This window comes from Mustelus asterias, chromosome 22, assembly GCF_964213995.1.
Source record: "Mustelus asterias chromosome 22, sMusAst1.hap1.1, whole genome shotgun sequence".
Classification (NCBI taxonomy): Eukaryota; Metazoa; Chordata; class Chondrichthyes; order Carcharhiniformes; family Triakidae; genus Mustelus; species Mustelus asterias.
Window position 1 is genome coordinate 71,687,136 of NC_135822.1, and position 12,513 is coordinate 71,699,648.

Genomic DNA, 12,513 nt, shown 5'->3' on the forward strand with positions numbered 1-12,513 from the left:
CCTTGTGTTAATTTTTGGATGATGATTTCACAGCCTTAAAGTAAGCCGTGTTTAGGAGTAAGTCATTACTCAGGGAAGCCCTTTATCTTGTTCCCAAGGTGATGGCTAGTTAATTCGTGTTCTAATGATTTGTCATTGGGATGAGCTAGGAACTCCCTCCTCCACCCCACACACCTACTCCCACACAGACACATTCATGCTGCATAACTAATTGGATTTCCTTCCACCTACATGGTATAGCCTTCTCCTTCTGTTCACTGCCTGACACCCCTTTGGCATCGTTTTTTTAGAAATGTCATCAAATGTTTGAAAACCAGCAAAACCCAGAAGCAGCCAACTCCAGCTTTCCAAAGTTAACAAATGGTATTGTTCCATTTACCCTTTGTGAACCAAAGTACAGCTTTTTGAAAAAAGAGTGCTTCGAACTATGACAGTATGATTTTCAATATTGTGGGGTTTTGAGACCAAAATGCAGTGCTTCATGTGGGGGCGGTGTGATCAGGAAAACTAGCCTTTCAGTAATGCTGAATATAGGCTGTAAATCATGGCATTGATTTCAGACTGACGTTTACAGAACCTGCTTTTATGGAACAAAATCCTTTGTAGGTTTTCACATAATATTCATACATTCATAAAACTAAAATTCTTTGTTTTCCCTCAGCTAATAATATTATTACAGAAGCGGATGATCTATATTACTCATAAGGCTTTAAATTCCGTGTGGCAGTGGTGGAATGGTGCCAGTGGAGGGGAGAGCTTGGTCTCGCATTTTTAGCTCACCATGAGAAAGAAATGTACTTTCTTTTTATAATCTTGGAGAAACTTTGCACTCACACAGGAGTTGTGTCTTCTCAATGGAAGTGTCAGATCCGTTGCTGAATGAATTAATGCATTGCTGGACCAGATATTGTTAGCCTGTTTGAATGCAGTATTATCACCTATTTGTTGGAATGTTTAACATTATTGAGGGGTGTGTTTTAAAGTGAAATCAGGGTGGTTGGCATCAGCCACTGTCTTTCAAACTAAACACTTAGCTGTGTTAAACAGCTTCAAGAAGGCATCCACCAGTACCTGAATGCACCTAGGGATAGACAATAAATGCCAAACTTTACAACAAGGATCACATCCCAGGAATTAATTGAAAAAAAACACATTAACCTGGCTTGCAGCTGGAACTTGAGCATCCAAGTTCTGAGGAGGGTTGTCTTGGAGGAAAAAAGCTTGAGAGGGAACATCATCCAGGTCTTTGCAGTGTTGAACAACAGAGACATGGTATATCTAATTAGGATATTTCATTTGGACTGAGAACAGAAAAATGAAGGATGCTGTCTCTTAGAAGACTAGAGATGATATGATGGTGGTGAGATGAGAAATAGCAGTAGGTCGACAGAGTAGATTCCTTCCCAGTGCAATTGATACTCGGCCAAGAAGACTGTGTCCAAGTGAGAAATGTCATCAAAGACTTTTGGGTTAAATGTAGATGGAGATTATCAAATAATTCACGGAACGTTGTTGTTTCTAAGCTGCACAGATCAAGTGAGTGTTGTCTGTACAAATGAATAGTCTGGTCTGCAGAGTGAGGATGTGGGGATGAACAGTGTCTGCAGAACTCTGCTTGATTGAGATTGAGAAATTATGTAGTATTTTTACTTGGGAGGTTACATGAGCAGAATAACACAAATCTATTTACCTTACCAAAAATGGTCAGTAATTAAAGGAAGGATCATAAAATGTTGAGGTTTACCATTAATCTCTCACCAAGTGAGAAACCCATGGAATTGGATTTAGTCACAGCTTTCCTCTATTGTGAAGTGTGAGTCTGACCAGTTCATCTGTTAATTCACATGTACCTCATACTTACCCTAAATATTAGCATTTAAGATAGATATTGTAAATTATTTTATCTTTCTGAATTTATGTAGTAAAGTTTATTTTTGTTTGTTCAAAACCCCTGGAATCTTGTGACTTTATTCACTTAGTAAGTGTCTTGAATCTCAAATTTTATCTACTTTAAACAAAATGTTTTGGTCTCAAACCAGATCTCCCACTGTTCTGACCAAGAATAATACCAGTGCTCAGTTTGGATTTCATGAGGGCCACTAGGCTTCAGACTTCATCCAGATATGAACAGGGGGCTGAATTCAAAAGGTAAGATGAGAATGATTTCATTTGGCATCAAGGCAGCATTTGATCAAGAGTGGCTTAGTCAATGAGCCTGAGTAAGGTTGAGGTCAGTGGGAATCAGAGAGAATACTTTTCACTGGGTGGAGTCACATTGAGCACAAACAAAGATAATTATGGTTGTTGGAGACCTGTTATCTCAGCCCCAGGACATTGCTGTAGGAGTTCCTCAGGGTAACGTCCTTGGCCCAACCATCTTTAACTGCCTCATCAATGATCTTCCCTCCATCATAAGGTCAGAAGTGTGATGTTCTCTGATGATTGCACAGTTCATTACCAGTTGAAATTCCTCAAACACTGAAGCAATCATTGCTTGCATGCAAGTCCTGGACAACATTCAGGCTTGGTCTGATAGGTTGCAAGTAATTCATACCACACAAATGCCAGGCAATTACCAACTTCAACAAGAGAAAGTCAAACCACTTTTCCTTGACATTCAAAGACATTAGCATTGCTGAATCACTCAGCATCAACATCCAAGGTGTCATTCTTGACCAGAAGTTTAAGTGGACCAGCCACATAAATACTGTGATGAAAGCAAATTACTGCAGATGCTGGAATCTGAAACAAAAACAGAAAATGCTGGAAAATCTCAGCCGATCTGACAGCATCTGTGGACAATGAATAGAGCCAACGTTTTGAGTCTGGATGACCTCAAAGGGCTCTGACGCAGGGTAACCAGCTTAAAACATAGACTGAAGCTAGTGATTATGTTTGCACTCCTGGATGGTTCTGGAGTTATGTACAATTTTGGCAGAGGATAACGTGATCTGGTAGCACTTCAGGTCATCCAGCAGATCTATGGTGGATGTCTAAAACAGGTTTTGTCAGATAATTTCAAATTTGTGCTCCTTGGACCTGAAGCAAAGGGCTATTCCATTGTTTAACTGGGCTGATTAACATTTTTTGCTGTGAACAAGGCCATCAAAAGCAGACATAAAGAAGTGTTTCAGAAGATAAGAGGCTGCCATGTATTTTGGTGAATGACAGGTCAAAGGGTAAAATGTTGGGATTTATTAAGGCATCTTTGACAACATTCTTGTATCCCCATGGTCAATGTTCCCCTCACCCCAATGCCTCCTCCTTCTCTATATCCCTCAAATCATATTCAACTGGCTTTGAATATACTTAGGGAGAACAGTAAATGTGGTTGGGAGGGGTTCCACTGTTGAACTATAGAAAAAAATGGTCCATGTTGTTTGTATGTTCTTAATTCGTTTATTAGATGTGGGCCTTACTGGCTAGGCCAGCATTTATTGCTCATCCCTCATTGCTCTTCAGAAGCTGGTGGTGTGCTGTGTTCTTGAAACGCCATAGTTATGCGTTGAAACATCCACAGTGCTGTTAGGAAGAGGGTTCCAGAAATTTGACCCAGTGACAGAAGGAAAAACGGTATATTTCCATGTCAGGATGGTGTGTGACTTGGATGGGAACCTCTAGGTGGCAGTGTTCCCATGCATCTGCTGCCCTTGTCCTTGCAGGTGTTAAGAGATCACAGATTGAGAAAGTGCTGTCAAAGGAGCCTTAGTCTGTTTCTGGGTGCATCTTGAGGATGGTACATACTGCTGCCACTGTTCATTAGTGGTGGACGGAATGAATGATGACAGTGATGGAAGGGGTGCTAATCAAGAGGGCTTCTTTCTCCTGGATGGTGTTGAGTTTCTTGAGTGTTGTTGGAGCTGTACTCATCCAGGCAAGTGGAGAGTATTCCATCACAGTCCTGACTTGTGCCTTTTGGATGATGGACAAGCTTTGGGGATTCAGGCGGTAAGTTACTCAACGCAGAATTCCTAGCCTCCCATTGTAGCCATAGTATTTATACGGCGAGTTCAGTTCAGTTTCCGGTCAATGGTAATCCCCTCCCCCAGGATGTTGACAGTGGGGGACGTCAAGGGGCAATGGTTAGATTCTCTCTTGTTGGAGATGGTCATTGCCTGGCACTTGTGTGGGGTGAATTTTACTTGCCACTTATCAACCCAAGCCGGCATGTTGCCCAGCTCTTGCTGCATTTGGACATGAACTGTTTTACTATTTGAGGAATCATGAATGGTGCTGAACATTGTGTAGCCCCGCACGAACATCCTCACTTCTGACCTTCTGATGGAGGGAAAGTCATTGATGAAACTACTGAAGACATTTAGGCCAAGGACACTCCGGTGAGGAACTCCTGTAGTGATGGCCCGGAACTGCGATGGTTGACCTTCTAAAACCACAGCTTTCTTCCTTTGTGCGAGGTGTGACTCCAGCCAGTGGAGAGTTTTCCTCCTGATTCCCATTGACTTCAGTTTTACTCAGGCTGCTTGATGGCGCATTTAGTCACTTGATGTCAAGGGCAGTAGTTCTAGCCTCACCTATTGAGTTCAGCTATTGGTTCATGTTTGGACCAAGTCTGTAATGAGATCAGGAGCTGAGTGACACTAGCAGAACCCAAAATGAGTGTCTCTAAGTAGATTATTGCTGTGTATGTGCTGCTTGCTTGCACTTTCGATGACACTTTCCATCATACTGATGCTCAAGATGGGACGCTAATTGGCCAGGTTGGATTTTTGTTGACAGGAAATATCTGGGCAATTTTCCACGTTGCTGGATAAATCCCAGTGTTGTCGCTATTCTGGAATGGATTGGCTAGGGATGTTGTTAGTTCTGGAGCACAAGCCTTCAGTACTATTGCTGGAATGTTGTCAGGGCCCATTGCCTTTGCAGTATCCAGTGCCTTCAGCTGTTTCCTGATATCATCCGGACTGACTTGAATTGGCTGAAAACTTGCATTTGTGATGCTGGGGACCTCAGGAAAACAACGAAATGAATCATCCATTTGGCACTTGTAGCTCAAGATTATGCAAATACTTTAGCCTCGTCTTTTGCACTGATGTGCTGGACTTTCCCATCATTGAGGATGGGGATATTTCTGGGACCTCCTCTTCCAGTTCATTGTTTAAGATTCAGTTTAACTGTTATATAGGGAGTATAGGGAGGCGATGGAAGATTACAAAGTCAAAGAGTTGGTTATGAGTATGAGGGGCTGAAGAGTTCATATTGAGACCTGTGAAACCAGAAGAGAGAATACAATGAAAGCTAAGATTTGGACTGAAATCACTGAAGGTAAATAACTGCACACAACTGAGATCAAGACTGGAGACAAGTTAGGACATCTTCATGAGACATTTGGCACAGGTGGGCGGGAGGGCAGAAACCAACAAGAATTTTAGAGGTGTGGCAGAAGCTGAGTCTTGTTAATGGAATCCAAGCTGGTTGGTGAAATCAAAACGAACCGAGAGAGTTTATTAACTTTGCTCGGGCCCATAGCTGTCCTCTCCCCTCCAGTGTCCCAGCTCGCCCTCTTTGTACTCGACTGAGTGAGATCAAATGAATAAAACAGCAAATTCAGGTGATAGCTACTTAAGGAGCACTGTGACAAGAGACAAAAATCTGAAAGGCTAGTTATTGAAATCAAAACGAGATATGGTTTTGAGGGCTGATGAAGGACTTCAATCCCTGGGTGCCCACTGGTCATGGAATGCCCCTCTATTATACTCTTCGAAGAAATCAAAAATGACAGGGTGACAGCACCAAGTGAGGCACTGTTACTCAACTAAAACATCACAAAGAAACTTAACAAATTACATCAATATCTCATTCCCAGGGGTGATGATGCACTCCGGCCCCCATGCTTCCCCTCTTTTATACTGTTTCAATGAACGCAATTATCAGTAAATTAAACAAATGAGAGTGCGTGACAGCCACTGGTGGGACATGACAACTAAAATGGAACATGAAAAGGAAACTTAACTGATTGAAATGATGTGCTGAAATTAATTAAACAATGCTCTTCACCATGTATTGTTACAACCCAGCAGATGATGAGCAAGCCAGTTCTCAACTGAAAATCCATCTTGGCTGATCACAATTTTTTTGTGTTGTAGAAACGAGGAGGGGGAAAGCTACTGAACACAAAAGCACAGGACTCCAGTGATAACTTTCAAAATGTGGTGAATAAATAAGTATATTGAGAGAAAGAAGAGAAAATTTAAACACACAAGATAAAGATACACAATTGGGAAGAGGTCTTAAAAAAAGTCCCAAAGTCAAAGGTACACAAGAAAGCTATCTTTTTGGCAACAGCCTTTATAGAATAGCCATGAAGTCTAGGAAGCATTATCCAAACCAAGAGATTGTGTTTACTTTAAACAGAAGTAGAACAAATCCACGATATGGTTTTTCCATAGGGAGATTATTAAAAAACAGTTTCTCTAGATAAATATTCTCCTGGCGCAAAACTGAGTTAGTTTCTTCAATTAAAAGTCTTTCACAGCTTTTCAACACACTCTAAAACACCAGAGTTAGCTTTCAGTGGGACATCCCCCTCACAGCAACTAACTACAGCTGAAAACCTATTTTCATAAATACCTTTCCACCACTTTCATCTTCGTTCTCCACTGCCTTTCAACATCCTTTTGAAAACTCAGATTCCTAAATATCAATCATGTTCCTACTTTACCCCTATTTAGGCCAAATAAGTATAAAACACCTGTCCCATTTACTTGCAAATCTGTGTAAAATGCAAATGTTCTTTTGACCTTTGAGACTCCTTTGAACTGCAACAGTTACAAATCAATTTTGAAACCTATCACCCAATGCAATTCCAGATCTACTCTGTTTCATTGTAAATTAGGACCACCATAAGACCTCATCACAAAATGCAAGAAGATAACACCTTTAGTCTTTCATCCTTCAGATTCCACAGATAATCTGACTCGAACAATTTTGAATGCAGGATCCCTGCATAAAACGCAACTTTGGACAAAGTCAGCAACTAAATAAAATCCAACATGCAGAACGACGCTGGTGAATTTGTTGATCTTTATGTTCCACGGAAAAGCTCTGCAAGCAACAGAATTATTGGTGCCAAGGACCATGCTTCCATTCAAATCAACCTTGCTGATGTTGACAAAGTAACAGGAAGATTTAATGGTGATTTAATAGGATGCGTGAATCAGACGATTGCATCTTGAGGCTGGCTAAGAATGATGGCATTGTGGCCAAAACTGTCTAACAAGCTGAAGGCTTGGGTTATAGGAAGTTTCATGTTTGTATTGAAATAAAAAGTCAAGCAAAAAATTAAAAAAGAAATAATTTCACCTTTGATTCACCATGGACACACACATAGACACAGTTTAACCTTGCCTACACAGAATATATACATAATGACTGATGCACATCAATTTAGACACGAAGCTCGAGGCTTCAGTAAATGAAGGCTTTTATTTACTATTAATGAAGCTATCAGAACTTATGTACACTATCCCAGACTGAAGGGGTCCCGGCCAGAGCAGGGACTCTTATACCTCTCCCAGGAGGCGGAGCCCGACTGGGATGTGCCACAACAGTAACAAACACAGGTGTAACAACCCCACCCTAACCCAACAGCAACAATAGCACAATCCAACAGTAACATATGTACATCCTTGTAGTACTGGCCAGCCCCTGGCTCAGTACTATCCAGTGGGAACCAACGATGGTTCACCACAATGACAGAAGTATAAAACCATCCACATAACGTCACAGTACCTTAACAATACAACTAACATACTATTAACAAGGTTAATTGAGGAGAAGGTGACAGAGGAGTAAGATAAGAAACTGGGATGTGGCATTTTGGGTGGGCGTATGGTAGCTAACAAGGCCAAGAAATTTAAGTAAGGGGCAAGGATTATGCACCACCATGTTTCGCTGCTTTGATGGGCCCTTCACCTGGTGTCACAGAGGATTCATGGCAGCAGGACAGTAGGAGGGCAGAGGGGCAGTGACGGATTGACATAAGAGAGATAAGTGACAAAGCAGCCAAGAGAGGAGAGAAAAATAGGTGCACTGATTGGATGGGTGAAATGCCAAGTGGGGGTCAAGGGATGGGGAAAAGGAGAAAGGAAGGAAGAAAAACATTCGCAAAATGGATATTTTGGGGGCGATTTTCCCCCCCAAGAAATTGAAGTGTGCAACAGGCAGGAAAACAGGAGATTTTCCCGCCCGTTTTTTAGGCGCACTCGTCAGGTGAATTTCCAGCACTCTGTGCTTCACAGAATCCGCCGGGGGGGATTCACGCCGGTAAGGGGAGGGGGCCCCTAATCTGGGCCGAGAGGCCAGCATCAGCACGCTGAGCGGGCCACTGCGCTTGCGACAGTCCCCCAGTCGTGAAATTAGCACATGCCCACTGGCCCCCTCCATCACCGGCCATCCCGATGGCTTACCCGATCGCCCCCTCCCCATGGCCAGTCTGACTTCCCCCACCGTTGGCCAGCCCCAATCGCTTTACACCCTCTTTCCCTGATGTAACCATCCTGATTTTTCCCACCCCCCCATCCCCACCCACGGCCAGCCCCGATTGCCCCCCTCCCTCCCCCAGTGATTGCTGTACAGGGTTGTTTTTTATTCATTCATGGGACATGGGTGTCGCTGGCTGGCCAGCATTTATTGCCCATCCGTAGTTGTACGAAGACAGTTGAGAGTCAACCACATTGCAGCGGTCCTCTCCCCCCCCCCCCCCCCCCCCATCACCATCGATCAGCCCGCTCCCATCCCGGGCTCGCTACTGACATGGAAATGTCAATATGGTAATCAGCCTTGCGCTGTTTCCCAGTGAAAGGCTGATTACGCCATTTAAAAAAATGGCCTGGGAATGTTGTGACTGGTGTCCAGCCGGTCACAAATTCCATTACAGGCCTCCCGCTTACGTTTCCTAGTCCGCTGCACGACTCAAGCACGACTGGGAAAATCGCTCCCTTTACCTTTTTGTTAAACAAAACCAACCATTTGAAAAATTTGCTTACTCTTCATAATCACTGGGGTGTCTTTGCTGGTTAAATTTGAAACTTGATCTTGCCGTGTTCCTCTGATAAAAGCTCTTTGAAAATCTCTAATGCCTATTTTCAGTGAGGAGAGAAGCTGTACTGAAAATCCAGGTCATTTTACAAGAGGCAGCACATGTCAGTTAGTGAATAGTTCAGCACAAGAGTGCATTGTGCACCCATTTGCAAATGTGCATACTGTAAAGGTCTGTGTTTATTATCACCTGTCAGAACTGTTCTGCTGAGATTCCTTTTCATTGCCGTTTATGCTTGTGGTTGCTACTAACAAATAGCCTGAGGTAAAAAAAAAACTAAAATAGCTGCAATTTATTTGTCTCATGACAATGCTCAAAATTAACAAGATACTTATAAATTTTCTGCAGTCAGTTATTAAATTAAATTGAATTAATGACCAATTTCTTATGAATCCAGTTACTGGAATATTAGCTGGAACTCAGTAAAATTTCTGATATTTATTTGATTCACGTTCTCCCATTTTTCACCTCTTTAGAAGATATCTTTCAGCCAATGCTGATTTAAAAACAAACCGGTGCCTGAAGATTTTTATATTACTCGCATTCAAGGTGCATGAAGCCGGAATGCCACTCTGCTTTTGTGTATTGGTCTTAGGTATCCAAATGGTGGAAATCTGGAATTCTCTCTCCAAAAACCACTGGCTGCTTGGTAAATTGAAATGTTGAAGATCAAACTTCATGGTTATAATTATTCATTCTGTGGAGCAGGGACCAGGAATTTGGAGTAATGGTGGATAAGTAGAGTTGTGGTGCACATCAGCCATGATTTCACTAAATGATGGAGCAGGCTTGAAGAGCTGAATGTTCCTACATATGGTGAAGTTTATCAGGTTATTGAGTGTCTTCAAGACAGAGATAGATAGGTTCTTGATTGAATAAGGGGATCAGGGGTTATGGGGAAAAGGCAGGAGAAGGAGGATGAGAAAAAAATATCAGCCATGATTGAATGGCGGAGCAGACTCGATGGGCCGAGTGGCCTAATTTTCCTCCTGTGTTTTATGGTCTTATAAAGAAAGTAAAATACAGCAGGTGGCAGACAGTTGAAAACAAAAGCACAGAAAATGCTGAAAACACTGGGCAGGTTGGGTAAGATTTCACTCTTAACTGAGCTCATTCTCATTTATATGACACCTGGATCTGGATTCCCTCATGAGAGGAAATAGTTGTTCTGTATATACCCAATTACTTCCCTTTATGATTTTAAATAACTCGGTTGTATCACTCCTCAATTGTTTTCTTTCTGCTGTTGGGAAGTTTTTGGACTGCACTTTGTCTGGCACATTTCCCTGACCTTGGAGCTCTGAATGGTATTGCTCAAGGAATCAGCACACAAGCACCTCCAGCAAGTCAGGGTGGTGATCCAGGCAGCCGATGTGATCCTACATGAAGATAAGAACATAAGAACTAGTAGCAGGAGTAGGCCATCTGGCCCCTGGAGCCTGCTCCGCCATTCAATAAGATCATGGCTGATCTTTTCGTGGACTCAGCTCCACTTACCCGCCCACTCACCATAACCCTTAATTCCTTTACTGTTCAAAAGTTTATCTAACCTTGCCTTAAAAACATTCAATGAGGTAGCCTCAACTGCTTCACTGGGCAGGGAATCCCACAGATTCACAATCCTTTGTGTGAAGAAGTTCCTCCTCAACTCAGTCCTAAACCTGCTTCCCCTTATTTTGAGGCCATGCCCCCTAGTTCTAGTTTCACCCGCCAGTGGAAACAACTTCCCTGCTTCTATCTTATTTATTCCCTTCATAATCTTTTATGTTTCTATAAGATCTCCCCTCATTCTTCTGAATTCCAATGAGTATAGCCCCAGTCTACTCAGTCTTTCCTCATAAGCCAACCCTCTCAACTCCAGAATCAACCGAGTGAATCTCCTCTGTGCCCCCTCCAGTGCCAGTATATCCTTTTTCAAGTAAGGAGACCAAAACTGTATATACTGTACACAGTAGTCCAGGTGTGATACAAAATATCACATGTTAATCCACTTAATCAGCATGTCTTTTGGATTGTGGGAGGAAACCGGAGCACCCGGAGGAAACCCATGCAGTCACGGAGAGAATGTGCAGACACCACACAGACAATGACCCAAGCTGGGTCCCTGGCGCTTTGAGGCAGCAGTGCTAACCCATTGTGCCGCCTTTTTTTTTATTGGGCTGTAGTTAAGGATTGTACTGGCAAAATTATTTACTGCCTCTGTTTAAGAGGGAAAAACTATGTTGGTAACTTGAGCCAGATCCATCACCTTGTAATAACTGGTTTGTGATTGGCTTTACTTGTCAGGGAAAAGGGAAATGTGGCCACTTGTTCCTTTCTCGGGTGAAAACAGGAAATGCAGGCAATACAAAACAAGCCTATTAGCAGATGCAAATGGAAAAGAAAGGTTCAAGTTTCAGGTGGAAGCTTATTGTTTACAGCTGGATAAAAATGGTGAGCTGATCGAGTCGAATTCCAGCAGCTATGACACTGGACCCCAACACCATTCTCAACTTTCAGATGTGAAAGTGGTTTGTTGTGATTATAGTATAGTACTTCAGCATGCAAGCATGAGATGAACTGAAAAATGTATCTGGTGAATGAGGCTGCTACCTGTAACTTTACAGCAGAAAATAAGGGAAATCACTGCAAACTGACTTCATATACTAAGTAGATATCATCTGGGGAAGACGCTGAGGTGATTTTTAATTCTAACTACCTGGCTCATTTCTTAATTAACATCAGCATTATCTCTCCCATGCAATCCCAGAGACCGTTTATCTGTTATGAGAGTTAATTGGGGACAACATGCACACACAAAGTATTGTGCAGCAAATAGAGAGTTTGTCAGAGGAAAATTGTCTCGTAACTTGAGGGCTGAATTGCCTACTCCGCTCCTAATCCCTAAATTCTTATGTCTGATATAAATACTGATTTTAATTGGGTCCTCACTACCTTTCTTTTGTTTCACTGAACCAAAATGTGATACTTTCAATGCTGCAATTTGCCCTTCCTGCTTTTTTCACCAGCTCAATTGTTTGACTTATTTTATTCTCAAATGCATCCACCGGTTCACCAGTACAAATTAGAACAAGTGCGGAACCTGTTTTTGCAGCTGTCGGGAGGGGCAAGAGGTTTTCCCATGGACTGTGGCTAACTCTGGCTAATTGGGTGGCTTTTGAACAACTTAAAATCTCGCTCTTTGTCTTCACCTTGACCTATCAGAGATTTCCAAATCACCTGTGAAAGAAAGTAGGAGATCACGGGATGATATGGCCCAACAATCTGCCATACAATTGGGTTACATGGTTATTCATTTTTCATCATATCAAGAGTGAAAGAAAGTAGAAGAAGGAATGATGACAAAATAAATTGAACATTGACATTGCTCAGGCATTCTCAATATCTTCCCTCATTCCTGATTTTCATACTGAACTGTTCAAAAACATGCGTGACAGAATGTTGGGTTTGGATGG

At 42.3% G+C, this 12,513-nt stretch overlaps 1 protein-coding gene and 1 pseudogene across 11 annotated transcripts in view; both read left to right on the top strand.

Moving 5' to 3' along the window:
- pebp4 (phosphatidylethanolamine binding protein 4) overlaps positions 1–12,513 on the top strand; it is a 420,175-nt gene that overhangs the window by 211,016 nt on the left and 196,646 nt on the right. The gene's annotated exons all lie outside the window — the stretch shown is intronic.
- On the top strand, positions 6,948–7,301 carry LOC144510181 (small ribosomal subunit protein eS21 pseudogene; annotated as a pseudogene).